The 26,925-nt window shown below is 55.7% G+C and overlaps 1 pseudogene; it reads left to right on the forward strand.

Annotated features, from left to right (window-relative positions):
* Positions 1 to 23,913, forward strand: part of LOC141938290 (E3 ubiquitin-protein ligase RBBP6-like) — a 97,927-nt pseudogene extending 74,014 nt beyond the window's left edge.
* The last annotated feature ends 3,012 nt before the right edge of the window (positions 23,914 to 26,925 follow it).

The raw sequence follows: 26,925 nt of genomic DNA on the forward strand, positions 1-26,925 counted from the left end.
GTATGTGGAGCTGGGGACTCTCCAGCAGACCCTTGGAAGGGACCCTTGGTGCATCTCACTGTCAGCGGACAGCTGGAGTTCATTAAATCACAGGAAGGTGTAACACTGGGCTCCTATTCCTTCTCTCAACTATGGTAGAGCTTTTGTAATAAATTGCGGGATGACAGTACCAAAGTGATAAAATTCAGAGGGACTGGAATATAAAAGTGACGGGTGAGGCTTCCTGGGTAGCGAGACTTGATTTAGAAAGCGCTCAGCCACTTAGCTGTGGGCTGGAGGGGCAAGAGATTCATCCTGGAAATCCTCCTCCTTTCCTGGATCCCTTGAGATGCTGTTTATGTGATAATTATAGCTAAGCAGGGGATTTCTAGGCAAGAAATGTGACCTTTCTACTTAAGCCTGAACAGGGCAAGATGATGTAACTGAACAAAATTGTTCAACAGCATCCCGCGTCTCACTTGTAACAGATCTCCTCTATTCCCCTTCCAGCAAAGTGTAATAGGAAGGCAAATTAACCAACTACTCCAGAGGGAGATGGTTGATCTTTGCGTAGGGAAGAAGGCAGAGGGTTTATTGTGCATACTGAAGCAAGATTCAGACACCAGCCTGTGATCCCACAAGAGCAGCTGGGTGCAGTGTATTGTAGGGCAGAGTGTGCCCATCTATCCCCAGCCTTTAAGTTTGGAGGGCGATCAGTTGGTATCCGACAGCTCTGAGGCTGGTGCTGCTGCTCCAGCACGAGTGACGTGGGGTCCCTTGAAACAAGAGCTCTGGCACGGGGCACAGTGACAGCCACAGGATCTGTACAGGCACGGAGCTGTGCCTCTACATGGAACTTGCCTTTTTGTTCTTCATGTCCTTTAAGCACTTTGCTGTTTATTCTTAATTTCCCATCCCTGTCAGCACAGTCTCACCAGAGCTCTGTTCAGGTTTATTTTACCGAGGGAAGCTGTTGGACACACGCACAAAGGGATTTGGGTGCCTGAGGGCCGTATGGAAGTGCTCACATCAGCTTCTTCCTCAGCACAGCTTTTGCCAAGCTCCCGGGCCCTGAAGGCCTTTAATCCCAGCTCTTGCTGCAGCATGGCCTTGTGTCCATAGGACAGGGCTGTGCTCTGGGGTTTCTTGCAAACAGAAAAGGAACCGGCAACCTCGTCCTTTCCTGAAACTGTAAAGGGCCCAGTACCTCGGACATGTACAACGCTGCAGCTGTTTTGGGAGTGAAGGAGTGAAGTTACTGCCTTGCTTGCAGGGTGTGTGTAAAAGTTGAGGGGAAGGGAGTGTTAATCTTTGCATAGATGATGTGGAACAGAGGAAGCAGGAGGGAATATGATCTGTGATTTTACTCAATGTCAGGATGCAAAAAATTTTAGAGTAGAGCTGTGTTTGAGGGCGCTGGTCTTTCAAGTCCCAGAAAATAAGTGGGCAAATCCATCTGTTCCTTGGTCCAGTTAGGCAGAAAGGGAGGGAAAATGATTTCTAGTCCAGAGTAGTGCTTAGTCAATGTACGTGTTTATCTTTGATTTTTGTTGGTTTGCAAAGCAGGAAAGTGTTCTGATTTTGTTAACACTCGGAGCAGCAGCGATCCCTGGGTTTGAGGGTGTTCCTAATATTCTGAGCACTTAGTAAGGTCAGGCACAAAGTCACGTCGGGTCAGCTGCTCTCGTGAAGTGAAGCAGCTAAGTGACGTTTACCTTCCTTCTGTTCCCACCAAAAAAAATTAAAGAGTGATAAAGGAGAGTTTGGATATTAATAGCGATTTAGTTCATAATCCCAGTAAATGGGGTTCCAAAAGGAATGGAAGCGGGGGGAAGGTGCGAAGTGCCAGCAGGCCCTGGTGTGTGTTTTGTGGCTCGACCGTGGCTCGTTCTCCGCTGTGCTCTGGCCAGCCAGCCAAGCCGTCCGGTTTTCCTGGTTGCAGAAGCATCTCTGGCCTTGGAATGAACACGAGGGATCTGAGCCAAGCTCAGCAAGGCCTGACCTCCCCTTAGCCCCGTGCCAGCCCCTGCACAAGGGCACTGGGCAGAGGCACTGGGGTGCATCTGCTGAGCGGAGCCCAGGGGGTGGAGCTGCTGGGTGAGGGCGTGGGGGGAGCCGGGGTTCAGTCAGGAGTTAGTGCTGTGCCTGTCGGGCTGCGCTTGGCAGGGTTAATTTATGACAGGGCGTTCCCGAGAGGGACAGGGGTGGTTGTGCTGTTTGTGCATCAGTGTGGGCCCGTGCCAGAGCCCTGCCGCGGGCGGGCTGGGAGGTGTGAGGTGGCAGCAAAGCAGCTGAGCGGGTGGAACTGGGATCCGGGTTAGGACCAAGCGTGGGGAGCAGGAAGCAGCTCGTCCCTGTGGAGGGGGGTGCTGGCACCGCTGTGGGTTGTGTGTGAGTGGCTTTGGAGGCTCTGTTGCCCCTCTGGGTGTTCCCCGGTGGCCTGTGGCTCTCTCCACAGCAGTTAATTAACCCTACACTGCCCGTGGGCTCGCGTTGTTCGATCCGGGAGAAGCCCTTTGGGTTCTGCCGGGACTGTCTGTAGCCGCTGCCCCGTGCCGGGGTAACGCACCCGGGGCTGCAGCTGTGCTGGAGCCAGGTGGGTGTGCTGGAGGCGGTTTCAGGGCCTGCTTGCTGGTCTCACTGGGGGCTTTGGGCGCTGAGCATCCCTGTCCCCTCTGCCCCCATGTCCCGGAGCTGTCCCTCCCCTCCCCCACCCCCCCCCCTCACCCCCTCCCCGGCGTTGCCATGGCAGTGTTGGGGCCAGCTGGCATGCCCAGTTGCCCTGGCAACGGGGACAACAGCCTGTCTGGCATCGGGGATCCTCCCGTGAGTGTGTCCCCACGGCCCCCGCAGAGAAGGAGAGGTGAGGGATGATGGGGGGGTGGTGTCTGCGTCCCCACCCCGGCCGAAAGCCGGATGGCGGCTCTGGGTGCCGGTGCTGCCGGGCCGCTCAGCCGCGGGCGGGCGGGGGGGGGCTTGGGAGCCTTGTGGAGCAGGGACCCGGGGTCCAGGGGAGCCTGGGGGGGGGGGGTGGTGACACTGGGGCAGGGGGGTGCCCGGGGCAGGGGGCCCTCGGTCCTGCCCAAGCTCTGCTGGCCGCGGGCTGCGCTCGCCCTCCTGTGGGATCTGTGTCCCTGCACGGCAGCTGCTGGTCTGGGGAGGGTCTGAGGGGGGAGGTTGCCCCCAGAGCACAGGGCAGGGGGGCTCTTGTGCTGAGCGAGAGGCACCTGGAGGATGAAGCACTTTCCCTGTCAGGGCCTGGGAGCTGGAGCCCCTTCTCCCCCCGAGCGGAGCTGGGCAGGGAGCAAGCTTTGCTCCCGGAGAGAGAAAGTGCCGGCCTGTCTCCCTTTCTCCCCCGGGGCTGCGGCCGTGAGTGCACGCGGGCTGTGGGTGAAACGTGGAGGGAGGGGGGCTGCCTGCCTCGTGCCGCTGGCCTTGCCCGCCTTGGTTTGCACAGGGCCTTTGGGCTGTTTTGGCCTGGAATCTGTTTTGCACGGTGTGTATGTGAGAGCTTAGCTGCTTCTTGCTCTGTCTAGAAAATGCTGTGGAGGCTGAGGATGAAAAATGCAGCAGGTGGCCTAGCTGGAAGGGACTGCAAAGCCAACTCCCCCTCCCTGTCCTCTCCTTGCATTTGAAATCTGTAGGTGATTTTCTGAGCAGCAGTTCTTGCGTACATCCAGGGAAAGCAGTGGTGGGCTTGGCAGTGCTAGGTCTACAGTTGCACTTGATGATCTTAAAGGTCTTTTCCAGCCTAAATGATTCTATGAAATGTGGTCCAGATGCCAGAAAAAGCATAAATGAAAAGGGAGATGCAAAGTTGCCAAGCCAGGATAGCAGAAATCGGATGCTGGGAAGGGGAAAATGGTGCTGTAAATACCTAAGGCAGGAGCCGCCGCAGTAAATGAGAGTATGTGGAGCTGGGGACTCTCCAGCAGACCCTTGGAAGGGACCCTTGGTGCATCTCACTGTCAGCGGACAGCTGGAGTTCATTAAATCACAGGAAGGTGTAACACTGGGCTCCTATTCCTTCTCTCAACTATGGTAGAGCTTTTGTAATAAATTGCGGGATGACAGTACCAAAGTGATAAAATTCAGAGGGACTGGAATATAAAAGTGACGGGTGAGGCTTCCTGGGTAGCGAGACTTGATTTAGAAAGCGCTCAGCCACTTAGCTGTGGGCTGGAGGGGCAAGAGATTCATCCTGGAAATCCTCCTCCTTTCCTGGATCCCTTGAGATGCTGTTTATGTGATAATTATAGCTAAGCAGGGGATTTCTAGGCAAGAAATGTGACCTTTCTACTTAAGCCTGAACAGGGCAAGATGATGTAACTGAACAAAATTGTTCAACAGCATCCCGCGTCTCACTTGTAACAGATCTCCTCTATTCCCCTTCCAGCAAAGTGTAATAGGAAGGCAAATTAACCAACTACTCCAGAGGGAGATGGTTGATCTTTGCGTAGGGAAGAAGGCAGAGGGTTTATTGTGCATACTGAAGCAAGATTCAGACACCAGCCTGTGATCCCACAAGAGCAGCTGGGTGCAGTGTATTGTAGGGCAGAGTGTGCCCATCTATCCCCAGCCTTTAAGTTTGGAGGGCGATCAGTTGGTATCCGACAGCTCTGAGGCTGGTGCTGCTGCTCCAGCACGAGTGACGTGGGGTCCCTTGAAACAAGAGCTCTGGCACGGGGCACAGTGACAGCCACAGGATCTGTACAGGCACGGAGCTGTGCCTCTACATGGAACTTGCCTTTTTGTTCTTCATGTCCTTTAAGCACTTTGCTGTTTATTCTTAATTTCCCGTCCCTGTCAGCACAGTCTCACCAGAGCTCTGTTCAGGTTTATTTTACCGAGGGAAGCTGTTGGACACACGCACAAAGGGATTTGGGTGCCTGAGGGCCGTATGGAAGTGCTCACATCAGCTTCTTCCTCAGCACAGCTTTTGCCAAGCTCCCGGGCCCTGAAGGCCTTTAATCCCAGCTCTTGCTGCAGCATGGCCTTGTGTCCATAGGACAGGGCTGTGCTCTGGGGTTTCTTGCAAACAGAAAAGGAACCGGCAACCTCGTCCTTTCCTGAAACTGTAAAGGGCCCAGTACCTCGGACATGTACAACGCTGCAGCTGTTTTGGGAGTGAAGGAGTGAAGTTACTGCCTTGCTTGCAGGGTGTGTGTAAAAGTTGAGGGGAAGGGAGTGTTAATCTTTGCATAGATGATGTGGAACAGAGGAAGCAGGAGGGAATATGATCTGTGATTTTACTCAATGTCAGGATGCAAAAAATTTTAGAGTAGAGCTGTGTTTGAGGGCGCTGGTCTTTCAAGTCCCAGAAAATAAGTGGGCAAATCCATCTGTTCCTTGGTCCAGTTAGGCAGAAAGGGAGGGAAAATGATTTCTAGTCCAGAGTAGTGCTTAGTCAATGTACGTGTTTATCTTTGATTTTTGTTGGTTTGCAAAGCAGGAAAGTGTTCTGATTTTGTTAACACTCGGAGCAGCAGCGATCCCTGGGTTTGAGGGTGTTCCTAATATTCTGAGCACTTAGTAAGGTCAGGCACAAAGTCACGTCGGGTCAGCTGCTCTCGTGAAGTGAAGCAGCTAAGTGACGTTTACCTTCCTTCTGTTCCCACCAAAAAAAATTAAAGAGTGATAAAGGAGAGTTTGGATATTAATAGCGATTTAGTTCATAATCCCAGTAAATGGGGTTCCAAAAGGAATGGAAGCGGGGGGAAGGTGCGAAGTGCCAGCAGGCCCTGGTGTGTGTTTTGTGGCTCGACCGTGGCTCGTTCTCCGCTGTGCTCTGGCCAGCCAGCCAAGCCGTCCGGTTTTCCTGGTTGCAGAAGCATCTCTGGCCTTGGAATGAACACGAGGGATCTGAGCCAAGCTCAGCAAGGCCTGACCTCCCCTTAGCCCCGTGCCAGCCCCTGCACAAGGGCACTGGGCAGAGGCACTGGGGTGCATCTGCTGAGCGGAGCCCAGGGGGTGGAGCTGCTGGGTGAGGGCGTGGGGGGAGCCGGGGTTCAGTCAGGAGTTAGTGCTGTGCCTGTCGGGCTGCGCTTGGCAGGGTTAATTTATGACAGGGCGTTCCCGAGAGGGACAGGGGTGGTTGTGCTGTTTGTGCATCAGTGTGGGCCCGTGCCAGAGCCCTGCCGCGGGCGGGCTGGGAGGTGTGAGGTGGCAGCAAAGCAGCTGAGCGGGTGGAACTGGGATCCGGGTTAGGACCAAGCGTGGGGAGCAGGAAGCAGCTCGTCCCTGTGGAGGGGGGTGCTGGCACCGCTGTGGGTTGTGTGTGAGTGGCTTTGGAGGCTCTGTTGCCCCTCTGGGTGTTCCCCGGTGGCCTGTGGCTCTCTCCACAGCAGTTAATTAACCCTACACTGCCCGTGGGCTCGCGTTGTTCGATCCGGGAGAAGCCCTTTGGGTTCTGCCGGGACTGTCTGTAGCCGCTGCCCCGTGCCGGGGTAACGCACCCGGGGCTGCAGCTGTGCTGGAGCCAGGTGGGTGTGCTGGAGGCGGTTTCAGGGCCTGCTTGCTGGTCTCACTGGGGGCTTTGGGCGCTGAGCATCCCTGTCCCCTCTGCCCCCATGTCCCGGAGCTGTCCCTCCCCTCCCCCACCCCCCCCCCTCACCCCCTCCCCGGCGTTGCCATGGCAGTGTTGGGGCCAGCTGGCATGCCCAGTTGCCCTGGCAACGGGGACAACAGCCTGTCTGGCATCGGGGATCCTCCCGTGAGTGTGTCCCCACGGCCCCCGCAGAGAAGGAGAGGTGAGGGATGATGGGGGGGTGGTGTCTGCGTCCCCACCCCGGCCGAAAGCCGGATGGCGGCTCTGGGTGCCGGTGCTGCCGGGCCGCTCAGCCGCGGGCGGGCGGGGGGGGGCTTGGGAGCCTTGTGGAGCAGGGACCCGGGGTCCAGGGGAGCCTGGGGGGGGGGGGTGGTGACACTGGGGCAGGGGGGTGCCCGGGGCAGGGGGCCCTCGGTCCTGCCCAAGCTCTGCTGGCCGCGGGCTGCGCTCGCCCTCCTGTGGGATCTGTGTCCCTGCACGGCAGCTGCTGGTCTGGGGAGGGTCTGAGGGGGGAGGTTGCCCCCAGAGCACAGGGCAGGGGGGCTCTTGTGCTGAGCGAGAGGCACCTGGAGGATGAAGCACTTTCCCTGTCAGGGCCTGGGAGCTGGAGCCCCTTCTCCCCCCGAGCGGAGCTGGGCAGGGAGCAAGCTTTGCTCCCGGAGAGAGAAAGTGCCGGCCTGTCTCCCTTTCTCCCCCGGGGCTGCGGCCGTGAGTGCACGCGGGCTGTGGGTGAAACGTGGAGGGAGGGGGGCTGCCTGCCTCGTGCCGCTGGCCTTGCCCGCCTTGGTTTGCACAGGGCCTTTGGGCTGTTTTGGCCTGGAATCTGTTTTGCACGGTGTGTATGTGAGAGCTTAGCTGCTTCTTGCTCTGTCTAGAAAATGCTGTGGAGGCTGAGGATGAAAAATGCAGCAGGTGGCCTAGCTGGAAGGGACTGCAAAGCCAACTCCCCCTCCCTGTCCTCTCCTTGCATTTGAAATCTGTAGGTGATTTTCTGAGCAGCAGTTCTTGCGTACATCCAGGGAAAGCAGTGGTGGGCTTGGCAGTGCTAGGTCTACAGTTGCACTTGATGATCTTAAAGGTCTTTTCCAGCCTAAATGATTCTATGAAATGTGGTCCAGATGCCAGAAAAAGCATAAATGAAAAGGGAGATGCAAAGTTGCCAAGCCAGGATAGCAGAAATCGGATGCTGGGAAGGGGAAAATGGTGCTGTAAATACCTAAGGCAGGAGCCGCCGCAGTAAATGAGAGTATGTGGAGCTGGGGACTCTCCAGCAGACCCTTGGAAGGGACCCTTGGTGCATCTCACTGTCAGCGGACAGCTGGAGTTCATTAAATCACAGGAAGGTGTAACACTGGGCTCCTATTCCTTCTCTCAACTATGGTAGAGCTTTTGTAATAAATTGCGGGATGACAGTACCAAAGTGATAAAATTCAGAGGGACTGGAATATAAAAGTGACGGGTGAGGCTTCCTGGGTAGCGAGACTTGATTTAGAAAGCGCTCAGCCACTTAGCTGTGGGCTGGAGGGGCAAGAGATTCATCCTGGAAATCCTCCTCCTTTCCTGGATCCCTTGAGATGCTGTTTATGTGATAATTATAGCTAAGCAGGGGATTTCTAGGCAAGAAATGTGACCTTTCTACTTAAGCCTGAACAGGGCAAGATGATGTAACTGAACAAAATTGTTCAACAGCATCCCGCGTCTCACTTGTAACAGATCTCCTCTATTCCCCTTCCAGCAAAGTGTAATAGGAAGGCAAATTAACCAACTACTCCAGAGGGAGATGGTTGATCTTTGCGTAGGGAAGAAGGCAGAGGGTTTATTGTGCATACTGAAGCAAGATTCAGACACCAGCCTGTGATCCCACAAGAGCAGCTGGGTGCAGTGTATTGTAGGGCAGAGTGTGCCCATCTATCCCCAGCCTTTAAGTTTGGAGGGCGATCAGTTGGTATCCGACAGCTCTGAGGCTGGTGCTGCTGCTCCAGCACGAGTGACGTGGGGTCCCTTGAAACAAGAGCTCTGGCACGGGGCACAGTGACAGCCACAGGATCTGTACAGGCACGGAGCTGTGCCTCTACATGGAACTTGCCTTTTTGTTCTTCATGTCCTTTAAGCACTTTGCTGTTTATTCTTAATTTCCCGTCCCTGTCAGCACAGTCTCACCAGAGCTCTGTTCAGGTTTATTTTACCGAGGGAAGCTGTTGGACACACGCACAAAGGGATTTGGGTGCCTGAGGGCCGTATGGAAGTGCTCACATCAGCTTCTTCCTCAGCACAGCTTTTGCCAAGCTCCCGGGCCCTGAAGGCCTTTAATCCCAGCTCTTGCTGCAGCATGGCCTTGTGTCCATAGGACAGGGCTGTGCTCTGGGGTTTCTTGCAAACAGAAAAGGAACCGGCAACCTCGTCCTTTCCTGAAACTGTAAAGGGCCCAGTACCTCGGACATGTACAACGCTGCAGCTGTTTTGGGAGTGAAGGAGTGAAGTTACTGCCTTGCTTGCAGGGTGTGTGTAAAAGTTGAGGGGAAGGGAGTGTTAATCTTTGCATAGATGATGTGGAACAGAGGAAGCAGGAGGGAATATGATCTGTGATTTTACTCAATGTCAGGATGCAAAAAATTTTAGAGTAGAGCTGTGTTTGAGGGCGCTGGTCTTTCAAGTCCCAGAAAATAAGTGGGCAAATCCATCTGTTCCTTGGTCCAGTTAGGCAGAAAGGGAGGGAAAATGATTTCTAGTCCAGAGTAGTGCTTAGTCAATGTACGTGTTTATCTTTGATTTTTGTTGGTTTGCAAAGCAGGAAAGTGTTCTGATTTTGTTAACACTCGGAGCAGCAGCGATCCCTGGGTTTGAGGGTGTTCCTAATATTCTGAGCACTTAGTAAGGTCAGGCACAAAGTCACGTCGGGTCAGCTGCTCTCGTGAAGTGAAGCAGCTAAGTGACGTTTACCTTCCTTCTGTTCCCACCAAAAAAAATTAAAGAGTGATAAAGGAGAGTTTGGATATTAATAGCGATTTAGTTCATAATCCCAGTAAATGGGGTTCCAAAAGGAATGGAAGCGGGGGGAAGGTGCGAAGTGCCAGCAGGCCCTGGTGTGTGTTTTGTGGCTCGACCGTGGCTCGTTCTCCGCTGTGCTCTGGCCAGCCAGCCAAGCCGTCCGGTTTTCCTGGTTGCAGAAGCATCTCTGGCCTTGGAATGAACACGAGGGATCTGAGCCAAGCTCAGCAAGGCCTGACCTCCCCTTAGCCCCGTGCCAGCCCCTGCACAAGGGCACTGGGCAGAGGCACTGGGGTGCATCTGCTGAGCGGAGCCCAGGGGGTGGAGCTGCTGGGTGAGGGCGTGGGGGGAGCCGGGGTTCAGTCAGGAGTTAGTGCTGTGCCTGTCGGGCTGCGCTTGGCAGGGTTAATTTATGACAGGGCGTTCCCGAGAGGGACAGGGGTGGTTGTGCTGTTTGTGCATCAGTGTGGGCCCGTGCCAGAGCCCTGCCGCGGGCGGGCTGGGAGGTGTGAGGTGGCAGCAAAGCAGCTGAGCGGGTGGAACTGGGATCCGGGTTAGGACCAAGCGTGGGGAGCAGGAAGCAGCTCGTCCCTGTGGAGGGGGGTGCTGGCACCGCTGTGGGTTGTGTGTGAGTGGCTTTGGAGGCTCTGTTGCCCCTCTGGGTGTTCCCCGGTGGCCTGTGGCTCTCTCCACAGCAGTTAATTAACCCTACACTGCCCGTGGGCTCGCGTTGTTCGATCCGGGAGAAGCCCTTTGGGTTCTGCCGGGACTGTCTGTAGCCGCTGCCCCGTGCCGGGGTAACGCACCCGGGGCTGCAGCTGTGCTGGAGCCAGGTGGGTGTGCTGGAGGCGGTTTCAGGGCCTGCTTGCTGGTCTCACTGGGGGCTTTGGGCGCTGAGCATCCCTGTCCCCTCTGCCCCCATGTCCCGGAGCTGTCCCTCCCCTCCCCCACCCCCCCCCCTCACCCCCTCCCCGGCGTTGCCGTGGCAGTGTTGGGGCCAGCTGGCATGCCCAGTTGCCCTGGCAACGGGGACAACAGCCTGTCTGGCATCGGGGATCCTCCCGTGAGTGTGTCCCCACGGCCCCCGCAGAGAAGGAGAGGTGAGGGATGATGGGGGGGTGGTGTCTGCGTCCCCACCCCGGCCGAAAGCCGGATGGCGGCTCTGGGTGCCGGTGCTGCCGGGCCGCTCAGCCGCGGGCGGGCGGGGGGGGGCTTGGGAGCCTTGTGGAGCAGGGACCCGGGGTCCAGGGGAGCCTGGGGGGGGGGGGGTGGTGACACTGGGGCAGGGGGGTGCCCGGGGCAGGGGGCCCTCGGTCCTGCCCAAGCTCTGCTGGCCGCGGGCTGCGCTCGCCCTCCTGTGGGATCTGTGTCCCTGCACGGCAGCTGCTGGTCTGGGGAGGGTCTGAGGGGGGAGGTTGCCCCCAGAGCACAGGGCAGGGGGGCTCTTGTGCTGAGCGAGAGGCACCTGGAGGATGAAGCACTTTCCCTGTCAGGGCCTGGGAGCTGGAGCCCCTTCTCCCCCCGAGCGGAGCTGGGCAGGGAGCAAGCTTTGCTCCCGGAGAGAGAAAGTGCCGGCCTGTCTCCCTTTCTCCCCCGGGGCTGCGGCCGTGAGTGCACGCGGGCTGTGGGTGAAACGTGGAGGGAGGGGGGCTGCCTGCCTCGTGCCGCTGGCCTTGCCCGCCTTGGTTTGCACAGGGCCTTTGGGCTGTTTTGGCCTGGAATCTGTTTTGCACGGTGTGTATGTGAGAGCTTAGCTGCTTCTTGCTCTGTCTAGAAAATGCTGTGGAGGCTGAGGATGAAAAATGCAGCAGGTGGCCTAGCTGGAAGGGACTGCAAAGCCAACTCCCCCTCCCTGTCCTCTCCTTGCATTTGAAATCTGTAGGTGATTTTCTGAGCAGCAGTTCTTGCGTACATCCAGGGAAAGCAGTGGTGGGCTTGGCAGTGCTAGGTCTACAGTTGCACTTGATGATCTTAAAGGTCTTTTCCAGCCTAAATGATTCTATGAAATGTGGTCCAGATGCCAGAAAAAGCATAAATGAAAAGGGAGATGCAAAGTTGCCAAGCCAGGATAGCAGAAATCGGATGCTGGGAAGGGGAAAATGGTGCTGTAAATACCTAAGGCAGGAGCCGCCGCAGTAAATGATAGTATGTGGAGCTGGGGACTCTCCAGCAGACCCTTGGAAGGGACCCTTGGTGCATCTCACTGTCAGCGGACAGCTGGAGTTCATTAAATCACAGGAAGGTGTAACACTGGGCTCCTATTCCTTCTCTCAACTATGGTAGAGCTTTTGTAATAAATTGCGGGATGACAGTACCAAAGTGATAAAATTCAGAGGGACTGGAATATAAAAGTGACGGGTGAGGCTTCCTGGGTAGCGAGACTTGATTTAGAAAGCGCTCAGCCACTTAGCTGTGGGCTGGAGGGGCAAGAGATTCATCCTGGAAATCCTCCTCCTTTCCTGGATCCCTTGAGATGCTGTTTATGTGATAATTATAGCTAAGCAGGGGATTTCTAGGCAAGAAATGTGACCTTTCTACTTAAGCCTGAACAGGGCAAGATGATGTAACTGAACAAAATTGTTCAACAGCATCCCGCGTCTCACTTGTAACAGATCTCCTCTATTCCCCTTCCAGCAAAGTGTAATAGGAAGGCAAATTAACCAACTACTCCAGAGGGAGATGGTTGATCTTTGCGTAGGGAAGAAGGCAGAGGGTTTATTGTGCATACTGAAGCAAGATTCAGACACCAGCCTGTGATCCCACAAGAGCAGCTGGGTGCAGTGTATTGTAGGGCAGAGTGTGCCCATCTATCCCCAGCCTTTAAGTTTGGAGGGCGATCAGTTGGTATCCGACAGCTCTGAGGCTGGTGCTGCTGCTCCAGCACGAGTGACGTGGGGTCCCTTGAAACAAGAGCTCTGGCACGGGGCACAGTGACAGCCACAGGATCTGTACAGGCACGGAGCTGTGCCTCTACATGGAACTTGCCTTTTTGTTCTTCATGTCCTTTAAGCACTTTGCTGTTTATTCTTAATTTCCCGTCCCTGTCAGCACAGTCTCACCAGAGCTCTGTTCAGGTTTATTTTACCGAGGGAAGCTGTTGGACACACGCACAAAGGGATTTGGGTGCCTGAGGGCCGTATGGAAGTGCTCACATCAGCTTCTTCCTCAGCACAGCTTTTGCCAAGCTCCCGGGCCCTGAAGGCCTTTAATCCCAGCTCTTGCTGCAGCATGGCCTTGTGTCCATAGGACAGGGCTGTGCTCTGGGGTTTCTTGCAAACAGAAAAGGAACCGGCAACCTCGTCCTTTCCTGAAACTGTAAAGGGCCCAGTACCTCGGACATGTACAACGCTGCAGCTGTTTTGGGAGTGAAGGAGTGAAGTTACTGCCTTGCTTGCAGGGTGTGTGTAAAAGTTGAGGGGAAGGGAGTGTTAATCTTTGCATAGATGATGTGGAACAGAGGAAGCAGGAGGGAATATGATCTGTGATTTTACTCAATGTCAGGATGCAAAAAATTTTAGAGTAGAGCTGTGTTTGAGGGCGCTGGTCTTTCAAGTCCCAGAAAATAAGTGGGCAAATCCATCTGTTCCTTGGTCCAGTTAGGCAGAAAGGGAGGGAAAATGATTTCTAGTCCAGAGTAGTGCTTAGTCAATGTACGTGTTTATCTTTGATTTTTGTTGGTTTGCAAAGCAGGAAAGTGTTCTGATTTTGTTAACACTCGGAGCAGCAGCGATCCCTGGGTTTGAGGGTGTTCCTAATATTCTGAGCACTTAGTAAGGTCAGGCACAAAGTCACGTCGGGTCAGCTGCTCTCGTGAAGTGAAGCAGCTAAGTGACGTTTACCTTCCTTCTGTTCCCACCAAAAAAAATTAAAGAGTGATAAAGGAGAGTTTGGATATTAATAGCGATTTAGTTCATAATCCCAGTAAATGGGGTTCCAAAAGGAATGGAAGCGGGGGGAAGGTGCGAAGTGCCAGCAGGCCCTGGTGTGTGTTTTGTGGCTCGACCGTGGCTCGTTCTCCGCTGTGCTCTGGCCAGCCAGCCAAGCCGTCCGGTTTTCCTGGTTGCAGAAGCATCTCTGGCCTTGGAATGAACACGAGGGATCTGAGCCAAGCTCAGCAAGGCCTGACCTCCCCTTAGCCCCGTGCCAGCCCCTGCACAAGGGCACTGGGCAGAGGCACTGGGGTGCATCTGCTGAGCGGAGCCCAGGGGGTGGAGCTGCTGGGTGAGGGCGTGGGGGGAGCCGGGGTTCAGTCAGGAGTTAGTGCTGTGCCTGTCGGGCTGCGCTTGGCAGGGTTAATTTATGACAGGGCGTTCCCGAGAGGGACAGGGGTGGTTGTGCTGTTTGTGCATCAGTGTGGGCCCGTGCCAGAGCCCTGCCGCGGGCGGGCTGGGAGGTGTGAGGTGGCAGCAAAGCAGCTGAGCGGGTGGAACTGGGATCCGGGTTAGGACCAAGCGTGGGGAGCAGGAAGCAGCTCGTCCCTGTGGAGGGGGGTGCTGGCACCGCTGTGGGTTGTGTGTGAGTGGCTTTGGAGGCTCTGTTGCCCCTCTGGGTGTTCCCCGGTGGCCTGTGGCTCTCTCCACAGCAGTTAATTAACCCTACACTGCCCGTGGGCTCGCGTTGTTCGATCCGGGAGAAGCCCTTTGGGTTCTGCCGGGACTGTCTGTAGCCGCTGCCCCGTGCCGGGGTAACGCACCCGGGGCTGCAGCTGTGCTGGAGCCAGGTGGGTGTGCTGGAGGCGGTTTCAGGGCCTGCTTGCTGGTCTCACTGGGGGCTTTGGGCGCTGAGCATCCCTGTCCCCTCTGCCCCCATGTCCCGGAGCTGTCCCTCCCCTCCCCCACCCCCCCCCCTCACCCCCTCCCCGGCGTTGCCGTGGCAGTGTTGGGGCCAGCTGGCATGCCCAGTTGCCCTGGCAACGGGGACAACAGCCTGTCTGGCATCGGGGATCCTCCCGTGAGTGTGTCCCCACGGCCCCCGCAGAGAAGGAGAGGTGAGGGATGATGGGGGGGTGGTGTCTGCGTCCCCACCCCGGCCGAAAGCCGGATGGCGGCTCTGGGTGCCGGTGCTGCCGGGCCGCTCAGCCGCGGGCGGGCGGGGGGGGGCTTGGGAGCCTTGTGGAGCAGGGACCCGGGGTCCAGGGGAGCCTGGGGGGGGGGGGTGGTGACACTGGGGCAGGGGGGTGCCCGGGGCAGGGGGCCCTCGGTCCTGCCCAAGCTCTGCTGGCCGCGGGCTGCGCTCGCCCTCCTGTGGGATCTGTGTCCCTGCACGGCAGCTGCTGGTCTGGGGAGGGTCTGAGGGGGGAGGTTGCCCCCAGAGCACAGGGCAGGGGGGCTCTTGTGCTGAGCGAGAGGCACCTGGAGGATGAAGCACTTTCCCTGTCAGGGCCTGGGAGCTGGAGCCCCTTCTCCCCCCGAGCGGAGCTGGGCAGGGAGCAAGCTTTGCTCCCGGAGAGAGAAAGTGCCGGCCTGTCTCCCTTTCTCCCCCGGGGCTGCGGCCGTGAGTGCACGCGGGCTGTGGGTGAAACGTGGAGGGAGGGGGGCTGCCTGCCTCGTGCCGCTGGCCTTGCCCGCCTTGGTTTGCACAGGGCCTTTGGGCTGTTTTGGCCTGGAATCTGTTTTGCACGGTGTGTATGTGAGAGCTTAGCTGCTTCTTGCTCTGTCTAGAAAATGCTGTGGAGGCTGAGGATGAAAAATGCAGCAGGTGGCCTAGCTGGAAGGGACTGCAAAGCCAACTCCCCCTCCCTGTCCTCTCCTTGCATTTGAAATCTGTAGGTGATTTTCTGAGCAGCAGTTCTTGCGTACATCCAGGGAAAGCAGTGGTGGGCTTGGCAGTGCTAGGTCTACAGTTGCACTTGATGATCTTAAAGGTCTTTTCCAGCCTAAATGATTCTATGAAATGTGGTCCAGATGCCAGAAAAAGCATAAATGAAAAGGGAGATGCAAAGTTGCCAAGCCAGGATAGCAGAAATCGGATGCTGGGAAGGGGAAAATGGTGCTGTAAATACCTAAGGCAGGAGCCGCCGCAGTAAATGAGAGTATGTGGAGCTGGGGACTCTCCAGCAGACCCTTGGAAGGGACCCTTGGTGCATCTCACTGTCAGCGGACAGCTGGAGTTCATTAAATCACAGGAAGGTGTAACACTGGGCTCCTATTCCTTCTCTCAACTATGGTAGAGCTTTTGTAATAAATTGCGGGATGACAGTACCAAAGTGATAAAATTCAGAGGGACTGGAATATAAAAGTGACGGGTGAGGCTTCCTGGGTAGCGAGACTTGATTTAGAAAGCGCTCAGCCACTTAGCTGTGGGCTGGAGGGGCAAGAGATTCATCCTGGAAATCCTCCTCCTTTCCTGGATCCCTTGAGATGCTGTTTATGTGATAATTATAGCTAAGCAGGGGATTTCTAGGCAAGAAATGTGACCTTTCTACTTAAGCCTGAACAGGGCAAGATGATGTAACTGAACAAAATTGTTCAACAGCATCCCGCGTCTCACTTGTAACAGATCTCCTCTATTCCCCTTCCAGCAAAGTGTAATAGGAAGGCAAATTAACCAACTACTCCAGAGGGAGATGGTTGATCTTTGCGTAGGGAAGAAGGCAGAGGGTTTATTGTGCATACTGAAGCAAGATTCAGACACCAGCCTGTGATCCCACAAGAGCAGCTGGGTGCAGTGTATTGTAGGGCAGAGTGTGCCCATCTATCCCCAGCCTTTAAGTTTGGAGGGCGATCAGTTGGTATCCGACAGCTCTGAGGCTGGTGCTGCTGCTCCAGCACGAGTGACGTGGGGTCCCTTGAAACAAGAGCTCTGGCACGGGGCACAGTGACAGCCACAGGATCTGTACAGGCACGGAGCTGTGCCTCTACATGGAACTTGCCTTTTTGTTCTTCATGTCCTTTAAGCACTTTGCTGTTTATTCTTAATTTCCCGTCCCTGTCAGCACAGTCTCACCAGAGCTCTGTTCAGGTTTATTTTACCGAGGGAAGCTGTTGGACACACGCACAAAGGGATTTGGGTGCCTGAGGGCCGTATGGAAGTGCTCACATCAGCTTCTTCCTCAGCACAGCTTTTGCCAAGCTCCCGGGCCCTGAAGGCCTTTAATCCCAGCTCTTGCTGCAGCATGGCCTTGTGTCCATAGGACAGGGCTGTGCTCTGGGGTTTCTTGCAAACAGAAAAGGAACCGGCAACCTCGTCCTTTCCTGAAACTGTAAAGGGCCCAGTACCTCGGACATGTACAACGCTGCAGCTGTTTTGGGAGTGAAGGAGTGAAGTTACTGCCTTGCTTGCAGGGTGTGTGTAAAAGTTGAGGGGAAGGGAGTGTTAATCTTTGCATAGATGATGTGGAACAGAGGAAGCAGGAGGGAATATGATCTGTGATTTTACTCAATGTCAGGATGCAAAAAATTTTAGAGTAGAGCTGTGTTTGAGGGCGCTGGTCTTTCAAGTCCCAGAAAATAAGTGGGCAAATCCATCTGTTCCTTGGTCCAGTTAGGCAGAAAGGGAGGGAAAATGATTTCTAGTCCAGAGTAGTGCTTAGTCAATGTACGTGTTTATCTTTGATTTTTGTTGGTTTGCAAAGCAGGAAAGTGTTCTGATTTTGTTAACACTCGGAGCAGCAGCGATCCCTGGGTTTGAGGGTGTTCCTAATATTCTGAGCACTTAGTAAGGTCAGGCACAAAGTCACGTCGGGTCAGCTGCTCTCGTGAAGTGAAGCAGCTAAGTGACGTTTACCTTCCTTCTGTTCCCACCAAAAAAAATTAAAGAGTGATAAAGGAGAGTTTGGATATTAATAGCGATTTAGTTCATAATCCCAGTAAATGGGGTTCCAAAAGGAATGGAAGCGGGGGGAAGGTGCGAAGTGCCAGCAGGCCCTGGTGTGTGTTTTGTGGCTCGACCGTGGCTCGTTCTCCGCTGTGCTCTGGCCAGCCAGCCAAGCCGTCCGGTTTTCCTGGTTGCAGAAGCATCTCTGGCCTTGGAATGAACACGAGGGATCTGAGCCAAGCTCAGCAAGGCCTGACCTCCCCTTAGCCCCGTGCCAGCCCCTGCACAAGGGCACTGGGCAGAGGCACTGGGGTGCATCTGCTGAGCGGAGCCCAGGGGGTGGAGCTGCTGGGTGAGGGCGTGGGGGGAGCCGGGGTTCAGTCAGGAGTTAGTGCTGTGCCTGTCGGGCTGCGCTTGGCAGGGTTAATTTATGACAGGGCGTTCCCGAGAGGGACAGGGGTGGTTGTGCTGTTTGTGCATCAGTGTGGGCCCGTGCCAGAGCCCTGCCGCGGGCGGGCTGGGAGGTGTGAGGTGGCAGCAAAGCAGCTGAGCGGGTGGAACTGGGATCCGGGTTAGGACCAAGCGTGGGGAGCAGGAAGCAGCTCGTCCCTGTGGAGGGGGGTGCTGGCACCGCTGTGGGTTGTGTGTGAGTGGCTTTGGAGGCTCTGTTGCCCCTCTGGGTGTTCCCCGGTGGCCTGTGGCTCTCTCCACAGCAGTTAATTAACCCTACACTGCCCGTGGGCTCGCGTTGTTCGATCCGGGAGAAGCCCTTTGGGTTCTGCCGGGACTGTCTGTAGCCGCTGCCCCGTGCCGGGGTAACGCACCCGGGGCTGCAGCTGTGCTGGAGCCAGGTGGGTGTGCTGGAGGCGGTTTCAGGGCCTGCTTGCTGGTCTCACTGGGGGCTTTGGGCGCTGAGCATCCCTGTCCCCTCTGCCCCCATGTCCCGGAGCTGTCCCTCCCCTCCCCCACCCCCCCCCCTCACCCCCTCCCCGGCGTTGCCGTGGCAGTGTTGGGGCCAGCTGGCATGCCCAGTTGCCCTGGCAATGGGGACAACAGCCTGTCTGGCATCGGGGATCCTCCCGTGAGTGTGTCCCCACGGCCCCCGCAGAGAAGGAGAGGTGAGGGATGATGGGGGGGTGGTGTCTGCGTCCCCACCCCGGCCGAAAGCCGGATGGCGGCTCTGGGTGCCGGTGCTGCCGGGCCGCTCAGCCGCGGGCGGGCGGGGGGGGGCTTGGGAGCCTTGTGGAGCAGGGACCCGGGGTCCAGGGGAGCCTGGGGGGGGGGGGTGGTGACACTGGGGCAGGGGGGTGCCCGGGGCAGGGGGCCCTCGGTCCTGCCCAAGCTCTGCTGGCCGCGGGCTGCGCTCGCCCTCCTGTGGGATCTGTGTCCCTGCACGGCAGCTGCTGGTCTGGGGAGGGTCTGAGGGGGGAGGTTGCCCCCAGAGCACAGGGCAGGGGGGCTCTTGTGCTGAGCGAGAGGCACCTGGAGGATGAAGCACTTTCCCTGTCAGGGCCTGGGAGCTGGAGCCCCTTCTCCCCCCGAGCGGAGCTGGGCAGGGAGCAAGCTTTGCTCCCGGAGAGAGAAAGTGCCGGCCTGTCTCCCTTTCTCCCCCGGGGCTGCGGCCGTGAGTGCACGCGGGCTGTGGGTGAAACGTGGAGGGAGGGGGGCTGCCTGCCTCGTGCCGCTGGCCTTGCCCGCCTTGGTTTGCACAGGGCCTTTGGGCTGTTTTGGCCTGGAATCTGTTTTGCACGGTGTGTATGTGAGAGCTTAGCTGCTTCTTGCTCTGTCTAGAAAATGCTGTGGAGGCTGAGGATGAAAAATGCAGCAGGTGGCCTAGCTGGAAGGGACTGCAAAGCCAACTCCCCCTCCCTGTCCTCTCCTTGCATTTGAAATCTGTAGGTGATTTTCTGAGCAGCAGTTCTTGCGTACATCCAGGGAAAGCAGTGGTGGGCTTGGCAGTGCTAGGTCTACAGTTGCACTTGATGATCTTAAAGGTCTTTTCCAGCCTAAATGATTCTATGAAATGTGGTCCAGATGCCAGAAAAAGCATAAATGAAAAGGGAGATGCAAAGTTGCCAAGCCAGGATAGCAGAAATCGGATGCTGGGAAGGGGAAAATGGTGCTGTAAATACCTAAGGCAGGAGCCGCCGCAGTAAATGATAGTATGTGGAGCTGGGGACTCTCCAGCAGACCCTTGGAAGGGACCCTTGGTGCATCTCACTGTCAGCGGACAGCTGGAGTTCATTAAATCACAGGAAGGTGTAACACTGGGCTCCTATTCCTTCTCTCAACTATGGTAGAGCTTTTGTAATAAATTGCGGGATGACAGTACCAAAGTGATAAAATTCAGAGGGACTGGAATATAAAAGTGACGGGTGAGGCTTCCTGGGTAGCGAGACTTGATTTAGAAAGCGCTCAGCCACTTAGCTGTGGGCTGGAGGGGCAAGAGATTCATCCTGGAAATCCTCCTCCTTTCCTGGATCCCTTGAGATGCTGTTTATGTGATAATTATAGCTAAGCAGGGGATTTCTAGGCAAGAAATGTGACCTTTCTACTTAAGCCTGAACAGGGCAAGATGATGTAACTGAACAAAATTGTTCAACAGCATCCCGCGTCTCACTTGTAACAGATCTCCTCTATTCCCCTTCCAGCAAAGTGTAATAGGAAGGCAAATTAACCAACTACTCCAGAGGGAGATGGTTGATCTTTGCGTAGGGAAGAAGGCAGAGGGTTTATTGTGCATACTGAAGCAAGATTCAGACACCAGCCTGTGATCCCACAAGAGCAGCTGGGTGCAGTGTATTGTAGGGCAGAGTGTGCCCATCTATCCCCAGCCTTTAAGTTTGGAGGGCGATCAGTTGGTATCCGACAGCTCTGAGGCTGGTGCTGCTGCTCCAGCACGAGTGACGTGGGGTCCCTTGAAACAAGAGCTCTGGCACGGGGCACAGTGACAGCCACAGGATCTGTACAGGCACGGAGCTGTGCCTCTACATGGAACTTGCCTTTTTGTTCTTCATGTCCTTTAAGCACTTTGCTGTTTATTCTTAATTTCCCGTCCCTGTCAGCACAGTCTCACCAGAGCTCTGTTCAGGTTTATTTTACCGAGGGAAGCTGTTGGACACACGCACAAAGGGATTTGGGTGCCTGAGGGCCGTATGGAAGTGCTCACATCAGCTTCTTCCTCAGCACAGCTTTTGCCAAGCTCCCGGGCCCTGAAGGCCTTTAATCCCAGCTCTTGCTGCAGCATGGCCTTGTGTCCATAGGACAGGGCTGTGCTCTGGGGTTTCTTGCAAACAGAAAAGGAACCGGCAACCTCGTCCTTTCCTGAAACTGTAAAGGGCTCAGTACCTCGGACATGTACAACGCTGCAGCTGTTTTGGGAGTGAAGGAGTGAAGTTACTGCCTTGCTTGCAGGGTGTGTGTAAAAGTTGAGGGGAAGGGAGTGTTAATCTTTGCATAGATGATGTGGAACAGAGGAAGCAGGAGGGAATATGATCTGTGATTTTACTCAATGTCAGGATGCAAAAAATTTTAGAGTAGAGCTGTGTTTGAGGGCGCTGGTCTTTCAAGTCCCAGAAAATAAGTGGGCAAATCCATCTGTTCCTTGGTCCAGTTAGGCAGAAAGGGAGGGAAAATGATTTCTAGTCCAGAGTAGTGCTTAGTCAATGTACGTGTTTATCTTTGATTTTTGTTGGTTTGCAAAGCAGGAAAGTGTTCTGATTTTGTTAACACTCGGAGCAGCAGCGATCCCTGGGTTTGAGGGTGTTCCTAATATTCTGAGCACTTAGTAAGGTCAGGCACAAAGTCACGTCGGGTCAGCTGCTCTCGTGAAGTGAAGCAGCTAAGTGACGTTTACCTTCCTTCTGTTCCCACCAAAAAAAATTAAAGAGTGATAAAGGAGAGTTTGGATATTAATAGCGATTTAGTTCATAATCCCAGTAAATGGGGTTCCAAAAGGAATGGAAGCGGGGGGAAGGTGCGAAGTGCCAGCAGGCCCTGGTGTGTGTTTTGTGGCTCGACCGTGGCTCGTTCTCCGCTGTGCTCTGGCCAGCCAGCCAAGCCGTCCGGTTTTCCTGGTTGCAGAAGCATCTCTGGCCTTGGAATGAACACGAGGGATCTGAGCCAAGCTCAGCAAGGCCTGACCTCCCCTTAGCCCCGTGCCAGCCCCTGCACAAGGGCACTGGGCAGAGGCACTGGGGTGCATCTGCTGAGCGGAGCCCAGGGGGTGGAGCTGCTGGGTGAGGGCGTGGGGGGAGCCGGGGTTCAGTCAGGAGTTAGTGCTGTGCCTGTCGGGCTGCGCTTGGCAGGGTTAATTTATGACAGGGCGTTCCCGAGAGGGACAGGGGTGGTTGTGCTGTTTGTGCATCAGTGTGGGCCCGTGCCAGAGCCCTGCCGCGGGCGGGCTGGGAGGTGTGAGGTGGCAGCAAAGCAGCTGAGCGGGTGGAACTGGGATCCGGGTTAGGACCAAGCGTGGGGAGCAGGAAGCAGCTCGTCCCTGTGGAGGGGGGTGCTGGCACCGCTGTGGGTTGTGTGTGAGTGGCTTTGGAGGCTCTGTTGCCCCTCTGGGTGTTCCCCGGTGGCCTGTGGCTCTCTCCACAGCAGTTAATTAACCCTACACTGCCCGTGGGCTCGCGTTGTTCGATCCGGGAGAAGCCCTTTGGGTTCTGCTGGGACTGTCTGTAGCCGCTGCCCCGTGCCGGGGTAACGCACCCGGGGCTGCAGCTGTGCTGGAGCCAGGTGGGTGTGCTGGAGGCGGTTTCAGGGCCTGCTTGCTGGTCTCACTGGGGGCTTTGGGCGCTGAGCATCCCTGTCCCCTCTGCCCCCATGTCCCGGAGCTGTCCCTCCCCTCCCCCACCCCCCCCCCCTCACCCCCTCCCCGGCGTTGCCATGGCAGTGTTGGGGCCAGCTGGCATGCCCAGTTGCCCTGGCAACGGGGACAACAGCCTGTCTGGCATCGGGGATCCTCCCGTGAGTGTGTCCCCACGGCCCCCGCAGAGAAGGAGAGGTGAGGGATGATGGGGGGGTGGTGTCTGCGTCCCCACCCCGGCCGAAAGCCGGATGGCGGCTCTGGGTGCCGGTGCTGCCGGGCCGCTCAGCCGCGGGCGGGCGGGGGGGGGCTTGGGAGCCTTGTGGAGCAGGGACCCGGGGTCCAGGGGAGCCTGGGGGGGGGGGGTGGTGACACTGGGGCAGGGGGGTGCCCGGGGCAGGGGGCCCTCGGTCCTGCCCAAGCTCTGCTGGCCGCGGGCTGCGCTCGCCCTCCTGTGGGATCTGTGTCCCTGCACGGCAGCTGCTGGTCTGGGGAGGGTCTGAGGGGGGAGGTTGCCCCCAGAGCACAGGGCAGGGGGGCTCTTGTGCTGAGCGAGAGGCACCTGGAGGATGAAGCACTTTCCCTGTCAGGGCCTGGGAGCTGGAGCCCCTTCTCCCCCCGAGCGGAGCTGGGCAGGGAGCAAGCTTTGCTCCCGGAGAGAGAAAGTGCCGGCCTGTCTCCCTTTCTCCCCCGGGGCTGCGGCCGTGAGTGCACGCGGGCTGTGGGTGAAACGTGGAGGGAGGGGGGCTGCCTGCCTCGTGCCGCTGGCCTTGCCCGCCTTGGTTTGCACAGGGCCTTTGGGCTGTTTTGGCCTGGAATCTGTTTTGCACGGTGTGTATGTGAGAGCTTAGCTGCTTCTTGCTCTGTCTAGAAAATGCTGTGGAGGCTGAGGATGAAAAATGCAGCAGGTGGCCTAGCTGGAAGGGACTGCAAAGCCAACTCCCCCTCCCTGTCCTCTCCTTGCATTTGAAATCTGTAGGTGATTTTCTGAGCAGCAGTTCTTGCGTACATCCAGGGAAAGCAGTGGTGGGCTTGGCAGTGCTAGGTCTACAGTTGCACTTGATGATCTTAAAGGTCTTTTCCAGCCTAAATGATTCTATGAAATGTGGTCCAGATGCCAGAAAAAGCATAAATGAAAAGGGAGATGCAAAGTTGCCAAGCCAGGATAGCAGAAATCGGATGCTGGGAAGGGGAAAATGGTGCTGTAAATACCTAAGGCAGGAGCCGCCGCAGTAAATGAGAGTATGTGGAGCTGGGGACTCTCCAGCAGACCCTTGGAAGGGACCCTTGGTGCATCTCACTGTCAGCTTACAGATAAAGTTCATGAAAAGAAATAGTTGTGGCTCATGGAACTGCAGCCACAGGAAAAGGCTTTTCTGCCTCAGGGAATATTTTATGGAGTTTTACTTCTATGAATCTTAACTCTGCCACTTAAATATGGTCTAATCATGAAACAGTGTGGGGCGGCCTTATGTTCTCCACTTAGGAAGGATGCCACAGCCTGGAGACACAGGTGTATCCTTTGGGTCTGCTGTGAATGGGATTCTGGATTTTCAAAGTCTCATTGTTACTCCTTCCAGGTTTGCCTAGTCATGGCCACTGGCAAGATTCATTGGTCCATGGGATCTTCCAAAATGGCTGATGGACACCAGGGTAAGGTGGCAGTACGTTGTTATCCGAAGCTGGTCAGAGAGGCAGAGCAGCGTGTGACTGTAAGTACCTGCTGGGGGCCGGGTAGGAGCTGGGTTAAGGCTGGAAGCTGCCCCTGTCCCTCCTCTGCCTTCCCCTCCTGTTGTCAGGGCGCTGTGGAGCCAGGCACCAGCTCCCCACCTCTTAGCTGCCGTGCTTCTGTTGGAGAGGGCTGTCATGGTGCTGGGGGAGGGGGGGACTGTGTTGATTCAGGGAAAGCATAGAGCCCACCTTGCTGCACTGTTAGCCATAGATAAATAGACCACCTTGCTGCGCTGCTAGCCAAGAAATATATACGTCATCTTGCTGCACTGTTAGCCAAACATGAAGAGCTCAACTTGCTGCACTGTTTGCCAGGGATAAGGAGCCCAGCTACCTGTGCAGGTAGCCACGGATAAAGGGACGATCTTACTGTACTGTTAGCCTGAGATTAATAGTCCAACTTGCTACACTGTTTGCCACGGATAAAGAGCCTAACTTGCTGCACTCTTAGCCATGGATAAATAGACCACGTTCCTGCACTGTTAACCAGGGACAAAGAGCCCACTATGCTCTGCTGTTAGCCAGGGATAAAGAGCCCACCTTCCTGCACTGCTAGCCAGGGATAAAGAGCCCACCTTCCTGAGCTGGTAGCCAGGGAGAAAGAGACTACATTGCTGTGCTGTTAGTCAGGGACAAAGAGCCCACATTCCTGTGATGATAGCGAGGGATAAAGAGCTCCCCTTGATCTGCTGTTAGCCAGCAGTTAAGAGCTCATCTTCTTGAATTGCTAGCCAGAGATTAATAGTGCAACTTGCTACACAGTTTGCCAGAGATAAAGAGCCCAACTTGCTACACTGTTATCCCAGGATCAGGAGTCCACTTTCTGCACTGTTAGCCAGGGATAAAGAGCCCACCTTGCTGTGCTGCTAGCCAGAGATAAATAGCCCAACTTACTGCACAGTTAACAAGGGCTAAAGAGCCCACTTACCTGCTCTGTTAGCCAGGGAGAAAGAGCCGACATTCCTGCATTGTTAGCCAGAGATGAAGAGCCCAACTTGCTACACTGTTATCCCAGGATCAGGAGCCCACCACCTTGCTGCACTGTTAGCCAGAGATAAATAGCTCATCTTGCTGCACTGTTAGCCAGGGATAAAGAGCCCATCTGCCTGCACTGTTAGCCAGGGATAAAGAGCCCACCTTCCTACGTTCTACGCCAAGGATCAGCAGTCCACCTTCCTGCGGAGCTTGCCAGGGACAAAGAGCCCACCTTGCTGCACTGTTAGCCAGGGATTAGGAGTCCACCTTCCTGCACTGCTAGCCAAGAGATAAATTGCTCATCTTGCTGCACTGTTACCCAGAGATGAAGAGCCTAACTTGCTACACTGTTATCCAAGGATCAGGAGCCCACCTTGCTGCACTGTTAGCCAGAGATAAATAGCTCATCTTGCTGCACTGTTAGCCAGGGATAAAGAGCCTACCTTGCTGTGCTGTTAGCCAGGGACAAAGAGCCCACCTTGCTGCACTGTTAGCCAGGGATTAGGAGCCCACTTTCCTGCACTGCTAGCCAAGAGATACATTGCTCATCTTGCTGCACTGTTACCCAGAGATGAAGAGCCTAACTTGCTACACTGTTATCCCAGGATCAGGAGCCCACCTTGCTGCACTGTTAGCCAGAGATAAATAGCTCATCTTGCTGCACTGTTAGCCAGGGATAAAGAGCCTACCTTGCTGTGCTGTTAGCCAGGGACAAAGAGCCCACATTCCTGTACTGCTAGCCAAGAGATAAATTGCTCATCTTGCTGCACTGTTAGCCAGAGATGAAGAGTCCAACTTGCTGCACTGTTAGCCAGGGAGAAAAAGCCCACCTTGCTGCACTATTACCCAGGAATAAAGAGCCCATCTGCCTGCACTGTTAGCCAGGGATAAAGAGCCCACCTTCCTGCGCTGGTAGCCACGGATAAAGAGGCGATCTTCCTGCACTGTTAGCCTGAGATTAATAGTCCAACTTGCTACACTGTTTGCCACGGATAAAGAGCCTAACTTGCTGCACTCTTAGCCATGGATAAATGGACCACCTTCCTGCGCTGTTAGCCAGGGACAAAGAGCCCACCTTGCTGCACTGTTAGCCAGGGATTAGGAGTCCACCTTGCTGCACTGCTAGCCAAGAGATGAATTGCTCATCTTGCTGCACTGTTAGCCAGAGATGAAGAGTCCACCTTGCTGCACTGTTAGCGAGGGAGAAAGAGCCTACCTTGCTGTGCTGTTAGCCAGGGACAAAGAGCCCACCTTGCTGCACTGTTAGCCAGGGATTAGGAGCCCACTTTCCTGCACTGCTAGCCAAGAGATAAATTGCTCATCTTGCTGCACTGTTACCCAGAGATGAAGAGTCCAACTTGCTGCACTGTTAGCCAGGGAGAAAGAGCCTACCATGCTGTGCTGCTAGCCAGAGATAAGTAGCCCAACTTACTGCACAGTTAACAAGGGCTAAAGAGCCCACTTACCTGCTCTGTTAGCCAGGGATAAAGAGCCGACATTCCTGCACTGTAGCCAGAGATAAAGAGCCCAACTTGCTACATTGTTATCCCAGGATCAGGAGCCCACCTTGCTGCACTGTTAGCCAGAGATAAATAGCTCATCTTGCTACACTGTTAGCCAGGGATAAAGAGCCCACCTTCCTGCGCTGGTAGCCACGGATAAAGAGACGATCTTCCTGCACTGTTAGCCAGGGATTAGGAGCCCACCTTGCTGTGCTGTTAGCTAGGGACAAAGAGCCCACCTTGCTGCACTGTTAGCCAGGGATTAGGAGACCACCTTCCTGCGCTGCTAGCCAAGAGATAAATTGCTCATCTTGCTGCACTGTTACCCAGAGATGAAGAGTCCAACTTGCTGCACTGTTAGCCAGGGAGAAAGAGCCTACCTTGCTGTGCTGTTAGCCAGGGACAAAGAGCCCACCTTGCTGCACTGTTAGCCAGGGATTAGGAGCCCACCTTGCTGCACTGTTAGCCAGGGACAAAGAGTCCACCTTGCTGTGCTGTTAGGCAGGGACAAAGAGCCCACCTTGCTGCACTGTTAGCCAGGGATAAAGAGCCCATCTGCCTGCACTGTTAGCCAGGGAGAAAGAGCCCACCTTCCTACGTTCTTCGCCAAGGATCAGCAGTCCACCTTCCTGTGGAGCTTG

The sequence above is a fragment of the Strix uralensis genome, chromosome Z (assembly GCF_047716275.1).
Source record: "Strix uralensis isolate ZFMK-TIS-50842 chromosome Z, bStrUra1, whole genome shotgun sequence".
Classification (NCBI taxonomy): domain Eukaryota; kingdom Metazoa; phylum Chordata; class Aves; order Strigiformes; family Strigidae; genus Strix; species Strix uralensis.